At 34.4% G+C, this 16,345-nt stretch overlaps 1 protein-coding gene across 1 annotated transcript in view; it reads right to left on the bottom strand.

The window, feature by feature from the left end:
* Positions 1 to 9,505, bottom strand: part of LOC149065527 (uncharacterized) — a 148,179-nt gene extending 138,674 nt beyond the window's left edge. Inside the window, exon 1 of the mRNA XM_089253422.1 lies at positions 9,081 to 9,505. The gene's annotated coding sequence lies outside the window, so the exon portion shown is untranslated. The remainder of the gene's footprint in view (positions 1 to 9,080) is intronic.
* Between the last annotated feature and the right edge of the window lie 6,840 nt (positions 9,506 to 16,345).

The raw sequence follows: 16,345 nt of genomic DNA, 5'->3' as shown, positions 1-16,345 counted from the left end.
TTTCAATAAAGATAGAAAAAATCCTGAGCGAATCAAAAAAATAATTATTCTTCATATTTGCCAAAATATTTAGAAAAGCAAATTCATCATTGATATGTTTTTATCGCCCCACCGTCATTTTCTGCACACAAGGACTAGACCGGAACTTACAATTTATTGCTGATTCCGAATAGCAGCGTTCGACATTTTGCTTTTCTTTTATACTCACCGAAAGGTTGGTGCGTTAACGGTAGAAATTTTTTTTTGTGGTCATGTTGTCACCGTTTCTGTTATACCTTCGCATCAGGAAGTTTTTGACAAGGAAGAATTGGGTATCAAACTCGCAAGTCGCGACACCTCTAAACATCCTTTGGTACTTTAGGCGATCATCTTATCCATAGGCGGAGATTGACTTGGAAGTCTGGGGGGGGGGGGCACGATGATGATGATGTCAGCTCATATATACATTAGATCAGTCGACTCCACCTTTGACGCTGGGGGGGGGGGGGTGGCAATGCCCCCACACGCCCCAACCCCGTATCACCGCCCATGATCTTATCTACCTGGGCTATCGCGCCCAGCAAATTTATATCAAAGGTTATATCCATTGATTATTTCCCCTAACATTTAATAAAATCAGTATATTCATAATAGCTTTTTAAATTTTATATTTCTTATTTTTTTCTAAAACAAATGAATTTAAAAGAATTTTATCAAAAAAGCGGTACACACTAACTTTGTATGTTTATTTTTTCCCCTCGTCCTACAACCCTAGGTTGGTACGAAAGGACGTAAAACAAGTCAAGTGATCGGTTGTACACTATACTAATAATTGTAGTTCAACAAAGTGAATATACAAATTGAAGCACAATATTTCTTTGATATTTTTTGCCTGTCTATGTGCAAATGTTGAGAAAAATACAAGTCTTTCTATAACAAAGTGACTTTGTCCCTTAAAAATATTGGTTTCATAGAAAATTTGTAAAAGAGGAAATAGCATTTAATGTAGATTAAATTAATGAAAATATAAGGATTCCAGTGAATATTTTGTGAAAAAATCTCGCTGTATAGAGCACGCAGACCTTCAACATGAGACTTAGGGCCTCCTCACACGGGGATACTAAAGTCTGGCAACTGATAGGAGACTCCGTATCCAGAGGATCGACACGAATATTTTTATGGAGCTCCTTACACGAGGATATTTGCGTATTGGCTACGAAATATCCAACGCGACTAGCATGCTAGTCTAAATAAGCATTTGTAGCCGAGACTGCTTCCTATTTTCGCAGGCTAGGTTGTTCATTAGAGTGACCACGCGTTGAATTTAAGGTATACTGTATTTGAAAGAAATGCTCCCTGATGCAGGGCGTCCATAACCTCACCTCGACTGGAATGATTGTATATAAATATGTCACGTACACACGTACATGTGGGAGGACATAAGAAAACTCCATTCCCCTTTCAAGATAAATACAGTTAATATTTCTTTTCTCTCGGTTTGGTAGCAGCATAGTCAGCTCTTGAAAGGAAATAAAGCTGCTTCTTATAGAACTACCCTCGCTAATGGATATTTACCACGTGTGCATGTGCAAATTTGACTAACCTTAAGGATTATTAGCAGTCACTCATCAGGACTCACAGGTAATCAATTATTAATTCTTGGTCTCTTTTCTAATTCCGTAGAATACAAAAGAATGCGATTCCAAGAACGAATAACGTACGATTAATTTTACTTTCAATATATGGATGTATCCATGGCTCCCACAAGGGGCTATCATTTCTTGTTTTTTCATGCTATGAATTCACTATAGAAGGGTCTGTGAAAAGTTTGGTTTGGGGGCCCTGCTCAAGAACGGGGGAAGGACATGGATGTACCCTTAATTTTCATCATTTATCCTTTTTTGCGGAAATAATAGTGTAGGATGATAATTATCTATAATTAGAATAAAATATCATCAACTTCATCGCTTCTAGAATCGTTAAAAATTTGATTTTTTTCCTACCAGGATTCATGATGTACAGCGAGATAAGGAGGTGAACTAAACACTGCGTCGTTTTCACTCATTTTTCCGGACTTTGAGTTTTTTGTTAGTAGAGCCGTGTGAGGGAGAACGGGCAACTAGACTCGTTAAGTCAACTCAAGTCGAGGCTACTCGAGTTCAATTTGAGTATCCCCGTGTGAGGACGCCCTTACACAGGGCCGTAACTAGAGGGGGCAACTGCCCCGGGTGGCAAAATTTAGGGGGCGGCAGTTTTCAGTGGGAACAAAGAACACCATTACAAAATTATCGAATTTTAAAGTTGTGGATTCCGCAAAGTAATGTTTACCCCGGACGGCAAAGATTCTAGTTATGACCCTGCCCTTAAATAACATAAAAATTCAAGCATTTACCATCTTCACTTCAAAAATGAAGAGAGATGGCAGCACCTGCAAGAACATGAAGCAAGCACAACACTCTGACAACATAAATATGTTAGGAGACCACCCGTACACTCTGTGAACACTCAAACCGGCATGTACTGATTCTGTAGAATCATGTACTGGTGCATGTACAGTGAAATTTATAAAAGATAGACTCTACTGCAGTGCTTCTGAAAGTGGGCATCACTAACTTTTGTCGGGGCGTCCAACAAGTTGGAAATATAGATTTGTGTACCTATTTATGCTTTGAGTGGTTCTTTCACAAGTGAAAGTGAAAATATCAACTAAACTCCTCTAGGGAGCCTCAGATGAACCATTAATTGGGCAAGGGAGCCGCAGGGGAAAAAAGACTAATAATCACTGCTATACTGTGTTAAATGAAACATAAAATAGTTTGGAAGACAAAATATATTTTGTTTATTCTTTGAAAGATTTGCTAAATTTTTTAATGAAAATATTAATTTTATTATTTTGTTTGATACATTGAACATCATTTTTATTATACTGCTTGAATTATCCCTTTGTATACTCTTCAACATTTTCAAATTAATGTTATGTGATCAAGTAGGCAAACAAGCAGGACCCGATTTCCGCATGGGTAACATGAGCATTTGCCCAGGACTCCATGTTTTAAGGGGCCAACAAATTTATAATTTTACTAAAATTTTTATAAATTTTATTTGGTAAATTTTGGAAAATCAAAGAATTTTCCCCAAAATCACGTCATACTATTTTTAAAGCACCCATTATTAGCAAACCTTATTGAACATCAATTTTTATATTATAGTAATCAGTGAGACTCGGGTATCATATTTTTTTACAAGTCATATTTTGGGCATTTTCGAGCGATCAGTCAGATTTTAGGAATTTCCAAGCAATAGATCATTTTCTTACTCATTTTTATTATCACCGAAAATTTTAATTTGTGTAAGCATCTCTACTACTACTACTTCAGAAATGTAGTATGAACTTACAATGAAAATGAACTCTTGTCTTTTTTTTCCATTTTTTTATTTAAAAAAACTTTGCACTCTCAGTATAGCCACTTTTTTGTTTTTGGAGGATCCTTTTGCTATGTTTCTGAATGGCACTCCAAGCACTTGTGAAAGATGTTATTCATTCCCACACTGGAAAACTTATCGCTCAATGCATTTTCATCACGCCTAAGCACAGGGATTTTTTTCAATAGGGGTAGACTTGGTATACCACAACCCGCAACTGTGAAGCTCCATAACAAAGTTTTTTTGCATTGTATATTTTGAAGTAAAAATAATTTTCTCAACCCCTCCCCCAAAAATTGCTATTCCCTCAAGTTCGGTAGCTGCCCCCTATCTCCGTTTTTTAAATTCTTGTGCAGCCTAAAGTTAAGCGTTTAGAGTATAAAAGGTTAGATTTTTTTGTTTTGCACAAGACTTTGAGAAAAATATTTTCAGCACCGTTGGTATGTGCTGTGTGGTTATGTGGATATCATGAGGGATTTGCATCACGAGAACCTGGGTTCAAGTCCCAAGGGTTTCACAATGGTGTTTGGCTAAAGTTGGTTTTCTGACATTTTCCAGTTTCAGGTGCAAATGTATCGCCCCGTTGAAAAGTCTTGCAATAGATCCTACAGCCATGGCTGCAACTAAAGACAAAAATTGATAGTGGCACCATGGGTAAGTACCAATTTTGGTACCCCTTCTTAATTTTGAATGAACATAAACCAAACTTGCAGCCCTCCTGGTGCACCAGATCCTTCCCCCACTCTCCCGTAGTTGCGACCCTGCCACAACCATACAAATATTCAAGCATTACTCTTCATTCACAATTTGGAATACAGATTTACATCATGCCCAACACTAGATGCGCACACAGACGGTTAAGTATACCAGGTATCCATTAAATACAGAACATATACACACTTTCGGCACAATTCTATATCAGAAGGGTGGTAAAATGGTAGTAAATTGCCCAATGATGGTAGAGCTGTGTTATGCTGTGTTCACATAAAAGAAGGACAGATGGTACCACTGTACAAAAATGTGTTAAAAGTTCCAGCACAAAACCGATTTAAAGCAACATTGCAATTCAGCTTAGGCAAAAAAAAAGATGAGATTACTGTAACTAAAAAAGTCTGCTTATGCCAAACCTTTTCATAGAGCAATAAAAAACATTGTTTCACACACATCTGGTAATTTTCTCTGAAATTTTAAATAACCTTCGAAAAGTAGTTTCTTCAAATATTTCTTTAAGAAACAAACTAAAAGCAGTTTCTTTTAAACATTTGAAATGGCATCTATAAAATTCAGTGAGATTCTAGAACGTCCTAAAGAACAGTTATTGTGTACAAGGAAGGTGTGGTTTTCATTTGAATTAGGTGAGAGAATTTTAATTAAAATGATTAAATGATGAATTTTTTGTTTAATTTTGACATAACAAGATAAAAAGCAATAACTGAAAAAGGAGAGATGAAATAATGGAAAAATTAGGTCATATTTTTGGGATTTTTTAGGTCATAAATGCTTGCATATTTTCAGGTCATTAAAATCTGAGCCCTACTGATCAGTAATAGGCTTTACACAGTGTGTGTAATGCACCTATTGTAATATTAACTCCACAACAAAAATATGTTACAATGTGTCACAGTCTTCTGTTTGATTCCTCAATTTCACATCTTTTTGACTGTAAAATGATTTATGAAACGATGACAAGAAAGTTTGCATATTTAATCAACATGAAATCCTTAAATCTTCATGAAAATTCTGTATATTTGTAATGCATAACTTTATGCATCTGATCTTGCAAACACTTTTCCAGATGAACTGCAGCAATTTTCATCTATGGTTCAGGTAGGTGACACAATGGCGCAAATAATAAATAACGCTAGAGGCTTAGAACAGACGTTTCCAAATGTTGAGACAACATTGAATCATCATTGACAACATCACTAATATCAAACTGTTCTAGAGTTCTTGGTAAAAAAGGATAAAATCATCAGTTTGCTCAAGTCTTTTGCAAGAAAATCTGTCATCTCTTTAGCTTTATTGTGTATTAAAGCTGAGATAACTGAAAAATTAGATTTTTTCATGAGAAATTTCATGAGAAATTTTACGTTACATTTCTCATTTAAAATGGTAAATATTCTTTTTTGATGTGTTTGCAATCAACATACACTATATTTGCTGACGTATGAAACCTCTTCGATGTCTGTAAGAGGTAGAAAATCAAAGCAAGAGAAGAAAGAAGCCATTGTATAGAAATAAATTTAGGAAAATGTAAACTTTTGTAAGACGTCCAATTTTATATTTGGATGGAAAATATATCAGAAAGATTTAGGATGCAGGCTGAAGAACATATTAAAGCATAGCAGGACAAATATCAAAAACCTTTCTTGAAATCAAAATAAGTTTCTTTTCTTGATGTTCCTTCAACTTCTCTGGGACTTATTACTTATACATGATATAGCCTAGAATGAATTCCAGGCCTGTCATTTGGGATGGGGGGGGGGGGTTGCCCTGGCGTTAAAAAATACAATAGAAATAGTATATATGTATACAAATATATATACATACATTGAGTATTGAGTATATGTTCTTTGCCTCCCCCTAGAAAAAAACTTGAAATGACAGGAATGATGAATTCCCAAAATTTTTCTGTGGTCTATAAACTCCAATCAAATCTCACCCAGGCAAGAAAAGTGACATAACTCAAAAATTCACAAATTTGGGTTAACTCCATATTCAATTTATATATTTTTTCTTTACAAGTCAGTAATATTGACATTCCTGTAAATACAAAACTGGCCGCTAAGCAGCAAAAGTTTTGTTCTAGTAAACAGCCTTTTGTGCTGAAAAAGTGAAGTTTATTTTCGTTATTCTGCAATTTTAGGTTTTTTGAGTTATGTCACTTTTCTGCGAAATGATTGTATAACAAAAAAATGCAGTTGTTCAAGCCAATTTTTTAGTCACCATGGCAACCTGGGATTTGTTAAGCCTTGTACCGAATACTTGTGTAATGAAAAGAAAAAGACCAACTTACTCAATGAAATAACAATATAAACAAACATGACCTCATTGAAGAGAACTTCAATCAATGTACTGCTGCAAACACTATTTTCTCAACAATATCTCCATTGATTTGATATAACATTGTCAGGAAAACAAGAAGTTATCTTATATTATTTGAAGAAATAAAACTGCATCGTGACAGTTTCTGTAGATTTGGTAAAGAGAATTATCTAAACACTTAACGGAAACATGCACCTGTTGAAAATCTCAGTTTCTTACTTGAAACAAACTTATTTCAAATGAATAAATCACAGTTTATAATAAATGAATGGTAATAATCAATGATGGATTTTATTTTCAACTTAAATATATTAAAGACAAAGACAAATTATTAAATATAAAAAATATATCAAAACCAGATCTCATCATTATTGTATTAGTAAAAAAAATAATGAATATAGTAGGTACATTATGGATAACCAGTAATAGCCAAATGATAATTTTCTTCCCTTACTACATCCGTATATTTGATCCACATCCAAACCCTGACTAAAAACTTATTTACAAGACTTTGGGAGTACTTAAATCTACTTTACCATAGTTTATAAGTTATTTGCATTCCAAAACTAAAATAGCATTGCGTTAATCATAATGCTACAAATTTTAAAATTTAAAAAATATACTAATTTTTTTACAAAACCGTAATTTCTTATATTATCAGGAAAATTAAAAGTGAAAATTTCCTTTCTTTTTTTTGCTTAAAAAAACTTTTCAAAACATTAATAATCTTTTAGAGAGTTTCACCCAATTTTTTATTTATTTTTCTCTGCCACAAATTAAATAATGGCATTCGATACAATATTTATACATAATTACCTATTCACTTCTTTGCTACAGACCAGTGGTTCTCAACCTTTTTTTACCCACAGAGCCGTTTTCTGGTATATAATTTCTATGGCGGAACCCTGTAGGCCTATTTTTTATTTATTCATCAAAGTTAGACTTATTTTATTATTCAAAAATATTTATAATTATTTTTTTTTCAAATTTACTGTTTTTTAAAAATATTTTGCTAGATAGGCAGTGTTGCTGCTGCGAGCAACCGGAGCACCGGTTGAGAACCACTGCTATAGACCCACTATTCAATCCTTGATTAGCTTTTTTCACAGATTAAAGCGTGGGTACAAAATCTTTTTAATCAAGAACCATATTGTTATATAACCTAATATTTCATAGGCTATATAAGAACTAGCTAATCAAGGGCCACATATTAATAAAAAAACTCAATGGAAACATAGACAAATTAAATTAATTGTGCGGAGGCATTTTTTCCACGTTATCATGCTGCTTGAATATTTTGATTTACGAAATCAACTTTTGTACTAGGAAGATCACCTTGTTTTTTACAGCACCATTGTGCTGTGCATTCCATAATCAGGGCTTGGCGAATATCAGTTGCCATGGTGAATAAAAAATAGGTATTGACACCTAAAATTTTTTATATGTGGTCATTAAATTGAAGTTAAGCCAACACAGAATTTTTGTACATCATATCAGTGTGTCTACCAACATGGAAGAGAGGGGTCGCTATGTTCCAGAAAAGTTTAAATATTTTTGGGCCTGTTTTCTTGCTAAAAAAAATGTTGGCTCCAAAAATATTTTTCTGATGCCTGTCTACATTTTTTTGTGATTTGTCAAGCTTCATATCATACTTCCAAATTGTGAAACATATCTTCATGAAGGGGGCAGAAAAAATTCTAGAATGACTATGATTGAAGGCTTTAATATCAACAAAATACAGTGGATCCTGTAAACAACAACATTTATCAAAAAATAACCATGAAAAAAACATTGCAAGCAGGAAAACACCTTACACAGGAAATTGTGATTAGTATTGGTAAGAGTTGAGATCACAAAAATGTGTCTTATCAAGCAGGAAAACGTTCTACGTGGAGAATATTATAAAGTGGGATCCACATACACACTGTATTGGCTTTCACATTGGAAACAGTTTGTCATGGAAATATTTTTAGAAAATTTCACTTCTATCACAAAATACTAATTTATCATCCTTTGAAAAACATATTAAATACATATTCTCACTTGATATTGAAAATTTGTTTTAACGTTTATTTACATGCTCCCAGGGGCGTTAAAAGTGCTTGGAACCTGTGGGTGCTTGTCTTGTTTTATATTGGAAATCTTGATTTCTGAATCAATGCTGGGGAGAGAGGTTGTGCTTGGACCCATAAGAGAAATTAAAGTGGGTGCTAGAGCACCTACAATACTCCCGGCTCCACAGCCACTGCATTTTGTTGTTTTTTTCTAACATATCAAATGTTTAAAATTTTATTTGATGCAATATGTCAATTTTTTTCTGAATTGCAATCCTCTGTTGCCATAAATTTTTCATGTATACATTATTATATATTTATAATATTATCTGTTCATTATTTTGTTGTTGAATGGGTCATTTTTCTTGATGAATCCTTGGTAATTTTTTTTCTCTTTTCTCCTATTTTGGTATTTGTATAATAATAAATAAATTATATATTAAACTATGATGTGCATTGCCATTTTAGTTAAGGATGAAATTGTAAGAAAAACTTGGACAATACAATGTATCAAAATAAAATTCGTCACACATCTCAAAGGTTTTATAACATTTACTATGTATATAAAAAGTGCCTTACCCGTGCCTTAGATATCAATTTCGCATTTTTTCTAGGACTTGGAAGCCTCGAAGAGAGTCAAAAAACGGCTCCATACCTGACAGCCGAATTTTGCTGGATCACCTCATGATCTTTTCTAGATGGTATACAAGCTTAAAAAAAACCGGCTAGTATACTAGCTTAGCTTTTTAGTCATAACGGCACAACAAACGGTCTCAACGTACACCAACAATCACTGAGCCAACTGCGCGATCCAAGTCACATTAAGAAAATTAAAAATGCGCAAAATACCACACCGTCCATCAACATAACATCCATCAACAAATCTACAAACACAACAACACCGTTAAACAACAAAAAATGCTGCTGCTGCTGATACATGACATTTCACTTCACGCGTAACGGATAGCAGTTCATGGTCACGAACGCCAAGTTTCATTTTGAATGCAGCCAAGGATCTTAAAATATGTCGCCAACACCTGTTGAAACAAACAAGGCACTGTATTTTTTTTATAGGGCATCGCATTCCGGTAATTTTTTTGACAACACCAAAAACACCAAACTTTCCCGTCAGATTAATTTTATGAAGCCAAAAATGCCATAAAAAACAACATTGGAAACTAGATAAAATCACCAACTTGGTAGCTAAGTGAACACATTCCGGGACTTCTCTCTCTTTATAGTGCAACAAACTATCGCCAGAGGGCGAATTTGTTAGCCACTTGTTGCTACTACAGTTGATTGAAACAGAAAAGGGCATCGTGTTTTTAGCCAACAATCATGCGGAAAAAAATACGTTTTCTTTTTTTTTTCATTAAGGAAATCAATTAGATTGGAATTTTTACATTTAATTATCGCCATTAAAAATATTTCTGAAACTTCATTATTTAAAAAAAAAGCATCAAACTAATTTTAAAATTTAAAATTGCAAATTTGAAAAATGAAACTGAATTTAATTGAAATCTTTGAAAAAAATTAATTCAAAAATAATGTAGTGTTTCTCAAAAAATTTTAATTTATAAATCAAGGAAATTCTAGACGCTTCCTCAGGCCCGTCATTTGGGGCTTCCTCGGCTTTTGAAAATACACTAAAATGCTGGAAAAAGTTTGCGCCCCCCCCGGAAAAAGTTGAAATGACGGTCCTGCGTTTCCTGGTTCGAATTTTGTGTTGAGTTTGATACCTTAAAAAACAAATAAATAGTTACAGGGTCGTCTTGAACAGTGCTGCAACTACAGGCCCGTAGCCAGAAATTTCGTTCGGAGGGGGACTACTTGCATTTCGGGGGGGGGGGGCGACCAAAGTGATATAACAATAGATTTGGCAGTTCCCCTCTCTTTTTAAGCATTTTCTTACATTTCGGGGGGAGGAGCCAGACCTCCAAGTGCCCCTCCCCCCGCTATGGCCTTGCGCAACTAGTAACGAAAATTTATTCTGCCGACGGTGTACATTTTATCGCCTTATTCTAGGGCCGCCACTAGATACTTTATTAGCCGGGGCAAGCACACATTTTGGCTCCTCGTGTAATGTAGAAGGAATAGTGAGAAGTTAAACTCGGCGCCCTCTCTGGACCAGCGCCCGGGGCACTGGACTCGCCTGCTTCCTCCCCCTAGTTGCGGCCTTGCAACCCCCCCCCCCCTCCACCTTCCTGTAGTTTTCAACGGAAAAACAGTAAACGCAGAGCCCCCTTCCTGATCTAGTGTTCCAGCACCAGACCCTCCTGCCCTCCTCTAGTTGCCAAATTGGCCCCCTCCGGGTTAGGCCCCTTTCACACGACCGCATCCGCATGCCCTTTCATATCTATATAACTTCTATTTGCGGGCGTTTCGCCTGCATCTTAAGCTGATTTTGTTTTTATCCAGTGAACGCCATACATGGATAACGGTGTTTAATAAAAGTATTTAATTTTAAAAGTTAAAAAATTAAAAGATTTACCCATTTTTGTGACCGCTCCTCAAATTCATAACCAAATTGCACAATTTTTTTATATATGATAACTGGTTACTTAAATAACATATTTGAGAAGTTTCAAAATATTGGATATTAATTTAGCATGTTTTTCTTTGTAATCAATATAAATTTACAATTAATAAACTTTTTAATTAATATAAATTTACAATTAATAAACTTTTTAATTAATATAAATTTACAATTAATAAACTTTTTGATTAATATAAATTTACAATTAATAAACTTCAACTTCTTAATTAATATAAATTAACTTAATTTAATTAAAATAACTAGCGGTTATTATATTAGGAAACCTGATGTATCATATGACAAAAAAATATTTTTTTCTATTTTTAAAAAATTTATTTCCGTCATGGGAAGAAAAAATTCCACATCGAAAAATAGGGTAAAACGTGCGAAAATTTCATTTTTGAAAAGACGTAAAAAATTAAATTTCTTTGTAAAAAAATTTAAAAAATACTATAGCACTCATTGAACCTTTTAATTTCCAAAAATGTTAATTTCATACAAAAATGTGAATAAAAATTAATTTAAAAAAAATTTTCGCAAAGCGTTGCGCAAATGCAACGTCGGTCAAAAATGAGTTAAAAATTTAAAAATAAAATAATAAATATTTAAAATAATTTTAAATATTTATATATTTATATTTCTTAAATAGTTTTATATATTAAAAATTTAAAAGGAAAAAATTTAAAAATTTAAAATTACATTTCAATGTTATTAAAGTACTTAGTCACTTATATAATTATCGTAATGAATTACAGAACAGCTTTTCATTTTATGTGTTATATAAATCGGAAATTTTATATATAGTGGTTTTTTCTTTCAGAAATAAAATTTCATTTCCAATAGCGGCTACATTTTCATGGTCCCGTCAGTGGCCGTTGTTGGCAGGTTTTATTGTATAAAATTGTAAAGTTGGACAAAATTTACATTTGCTATATCTCCTTTATCTCAGAAGGAAACGGAGGGATAGACGTATGTGGGTACATAATATTGTTGAACAGGGACCTTCAAATGGTGAACTTACACTTATTTTTTTTTACAATGTAATTTTATCAAATTCTACTTGTACAATAATTAAGTTAATACTTATAGTAGTTGGGATGGTTCTTTCTTATTCATCCTGTATACCAAAATCAAGAAGTATACACTTCGCTACACTTCCATCTTGCACAAGGAACACTAAGTACATCAAAAAACAAAATAAAAATATTTGCATTACATTTAAAAAATAATGAATATTGTTAAAAGTCAATATCGCCTAATTGAAATCGAAAAACGCGTCCCGAAACGTGCTTTCAGGACAATACATATGCTTATAAAAAACTGGAATGTCCCTAAAAAACCGGAGCATATGGTCACCCGATGTAGGGGATTGCCAATGAATTTCTTGTCAAAAGAGGGTCGTGCTTCAAACAGTTTGGGAACCACTTCTACTTGGTGATTTGTAACATGGGTGAAACAAAGAATGGAAACAAAATAGATGGAATTAAAATATATATATATATATTTATATATTTAAATAATATGTGGATTTTATTTCTGCTGGGTACTAAAATTTTAATTGAATTTATGGATTTTTTAAAAAATTTTCACATCTATTCTTGCATAAAATTCTAGGTGGTCCAGTCCTGACCTGTTTAGAAAAAAATATTAAAAAAAAAAAACTGTTAATGATAGAGACAAACTTCATAAAGAATTTAAAAGAGAAGGTTTCAAAGTTTTTTTACTTCCATTCTTTGTAACACTAATGTTACAAATAACATGGCAAGAAATGCTACATAGGCTTGACGTCCTCAGCGTCACTAAAGGTGCGCATGTAGAAATTTTGTCATAAAGCTGGGATTACACTATAAAAGTTCTAGAAAAGTTGTTTTATGAAACTTCAAAAAAGCAACCAATAAGCGTATCGGTTACATTCGAGCGATTGTAACCAATAGGCTTATTGGTTGTTTTTTTCAAGTTTTGTAAAAAAATATTTTATCAAACTTTTATAGTTTAATCCCGGCCTAAGTAAAAAACTTCGCAACCTCTTTCAAAATGCTCCAAAGCAGTTTGTCTCTATATATATATCTTTAATAGCTTTTTTAAATATTTTCTTAAAATGGGAAGGTCAGGATCTAAACCACACCCTGTATATTTTTTCACTTCTATTACCGTGATTGCGGGGTCAAGCACACGGGCTCCCAGTGTCGCACATCCCTAATGGAGGCTTTGCTGTAATTCACTACAGTCTTGCTGCATCACTTTATTTCCCATCAAGAAATATACCCGTGTCATGGCCGTTATCAGTGGCGTATTTACGGGGACGGGGGGGTGGGGGGATTGGGCTATAGCCCAGGGTAACAAATTTGGAGGAGCAGCAGATGTGAGGAATGAGTGGCCGAGAAAATTAGGGGAATGGAGAAGGGAAGCAAAACCTTAAATCTATCTCTGCCTGGAGAGTGAGGAACCTGCATGATCCCCATTACCTTCAGCAGAGACCCCCCCCCCCGGCTGGGACCTTTGTGGGTCCCTCTTTAGTGAATTTAAAGCGTGGAAAAAAAATGACGGGAATCGTGCCGGGCTCCTGGCTGGAGTCCTAACAGCCTCATCCTTGTGGGCCCCATGGGGACCAGGTCAGTAAGTGTGACCACATCACTGAAAAATCACACACAATACTAGATACGCACTCAGACTTTTAGGTATACACACACTTACACTTCCGGCACAACTCGCTAGGTGGTGAATTGCCCATGGCAATAGACCTGAGTTGTGCTTAGTTTGAAAGAAATTGAGTGGTCAAATGAGTGACCTAGAGAGTTTGCAAGCATGTGAGTGAACAAAAGAGTGTGCATGCACGTCAGTGGTCAAAAAAGTGACCTAGAATGTGTGTAAGTATTTAAATGACCAAAAGAGTGACCTAGGACGTGCGCAAACATGTGAATGACCAAAAGAGTAACCTAGAACGTGTGCAAGCTAGTGAATGACCTATATATTTTTTCTCTTGTAAATGACCAAAAGTGTGAGCTAGAAAGCGAAGAACCAGGTCAGTGAGTGAACAAAAAAGTGACCTTGATAGTGTGCGCACGTGATCAAAAGAGTACGCATGCATGTGAGTGACAAAAAGAGCAGGCCAAGGGCCGAAATTTTAGAAATAAATGGTCAAGAAAATTAGACTAGAATGGGAGAAGGGCGGCAAAATTCGTGTAGCCCATAGGCGACAAAACTTTAAATCGGCCTCTGGCTGTTATTGACAATTTTGCTGATAATTGGCAGCATTTTTTGGAGAAAAACATCGATGTATCGTGTTTATGATTCCAATTTCCCGCATTTTGCCTGTTGTGGCGTTGTATTTGTATTATATTTTTTATGCTTAAGGAGAGTCCGAATGCCTATCTTCCGTAATGTTAACTATATGTAATTTTTCTAGAGTTCTATAAGACATGGAGCCCTAATTTGATTTTTATCTTCTAAAGTGATCATGCCTTCAGTTCATGACACAAGGGCTTGGTTTTTTTGTATAATTAGTTTTTTTTAAATTTTAATGCTTTTTTTGTTAAAAATATTTGTATAATTTTTTTTGTTTCAGGCTCAGAAATAAATATATTGCCAAATCCCTGTCACGAATTAGTCAATGGTATGATAAACACACAATTTCATGACACTATCTTTAATGGTAGCTGAGAAAAATTACATTAAAGTTTAAAAAACACAACTTTCGGGAAATTGAGATTGAAAAAAGTCATAAATATTTCAAAGTTAAAATGAAGCGCTTCAGTAATTCCCAGCACTATATGAGGGGGTTGTCAGAGTCCTCCTGTGTTCAAACAACTCGTTCTTCCTTTTTAATAAGAGTCCTCTGGTCTTCCTGATTTTTGTTTTAAGATCAATCGCGGCTTTTTCGGCTTTTCGGAGTCGCACTTTTTCAAGCGTTTGCATTGCAGCAACCAGATTCTTCCCAGGCGACCATTGACATACGCAAAGGGGGGGGGGGCAATCCGAGATTATAGTGTTATTTTGCAGGAAAAAACTTAACCCCCCCTCCGAATAGAAAAAAAAATTGACCCCCCCCCTCCCCCCGAGAAAATTCTGCGTACAGATACGCAGGCGACAGGCCTAGTTCGTCCATAATTTTAACTCTACTTATCAGGCCATCATTGGATAAGCAAATTGCTAAATAAATGCCATATTTTAGGATCTGGAGCTTTACAAATGTTCTTTTAGGAATGACGGACCAGATTACGCTATTTAGCGATTCATTAGGATTTTGCGTTTTGCCTTTCACACATTTCTGAAGAAGTAGAGGATCAGTCAAATCCCTAAAAGTTGTCTTGATTGAAGTCATAACTGCTTTAGGCAAATGAAAGTATTGTCTATGGTCATAAGCAGTTTTATTCAAAAACGCTAAATGTATACAAGGGAACATTTCCAACGCAAACCCACACGATTCCGGGGAAAATTGTTGCATCATATTCGAAAAAAAATGTTTTTTATTAACTTTTAGTTAAGCTATAAAAAAATGCACCACTGTAAAGAGTAGATTCAGAAGAAAAATAATTAAGAAAAAAAAAAAAAATCAAAATATGATTTTTTTTCATTCGGACTCCCCTTAAATGGTTTTGAAAACGTCAACCTCGGTTGTAATGACAAAATTTCGCGGAATCTTCAATGTTGTTTCAACGGAGTTTGACTGTATGTTTGGAAAAATAAAAATAAATAAATTAATTCCTCGATGTGTGCCCGAACTTAAAAAAAAAAGAAAAACTTCATTTCTCACTGACCTCTAATGACAGGTTCCGAATGCATGGATGCGGAACCATAGAATCTCCAAGAAGCAGTATGGCTTTTACTTTTTCCACGTTTTCTGGTTATGAAATAAAAAAAAAAAAAGGTGGATTTTTCTCTTCCATTTCAAGTTTCTTTCAACGGGAAATGAATGATCGTCAAAACGAAATCTCAGATAAGTTTAACAAACATCACACACAATTGAACTAGACTGAAATTAATTGAATGTTCCACGATACCTAGGATGACCATATGACCCGTATTTCACGTAATTTTGGTCGTTACAACTTTTTTTTGCATATAAATGTCCCGTTTGTTCCCGTTTTTTTCATTTCAAGTTCGCTCTATTTTTAATTTTTTGCTAGGCTAACCATATTTTCTCCACAAAAAATGCAGGAAATCGCCAGTTGTCACCGAAAATAACGCCAAAAGTAAGCAAAGTTGCTAAAATCACAAAAAATCACCAATGGCGGGAAATGAAGCTCTACTGCATATCATTGAATTAAAAGTGAATTACAAGTGAATTAAAATTAATTCCACGAAAAAA

The sequence above is a fragment of the Pholcus phalangioides genome, unplaced genomic scaffold (genome assembly GCF_987345545.1).
Source record: "Pholcus phalangioides strain wild (caught in Gottingen) unplaced genomic scaffold, Ppha-v1.0 ptg000039l_1, whole genome shotgun sequence".
NCBI lineage: Eukaryota > Metazoa > Arthropoda > Arachnida > Araneae > Pholcidae > Pholcus > Pholcus phalangioides.
Note: the sequence above shows the minus strand (reverse complement) of the source record. Positions and strands in the feature narration are given on the sequence as shown.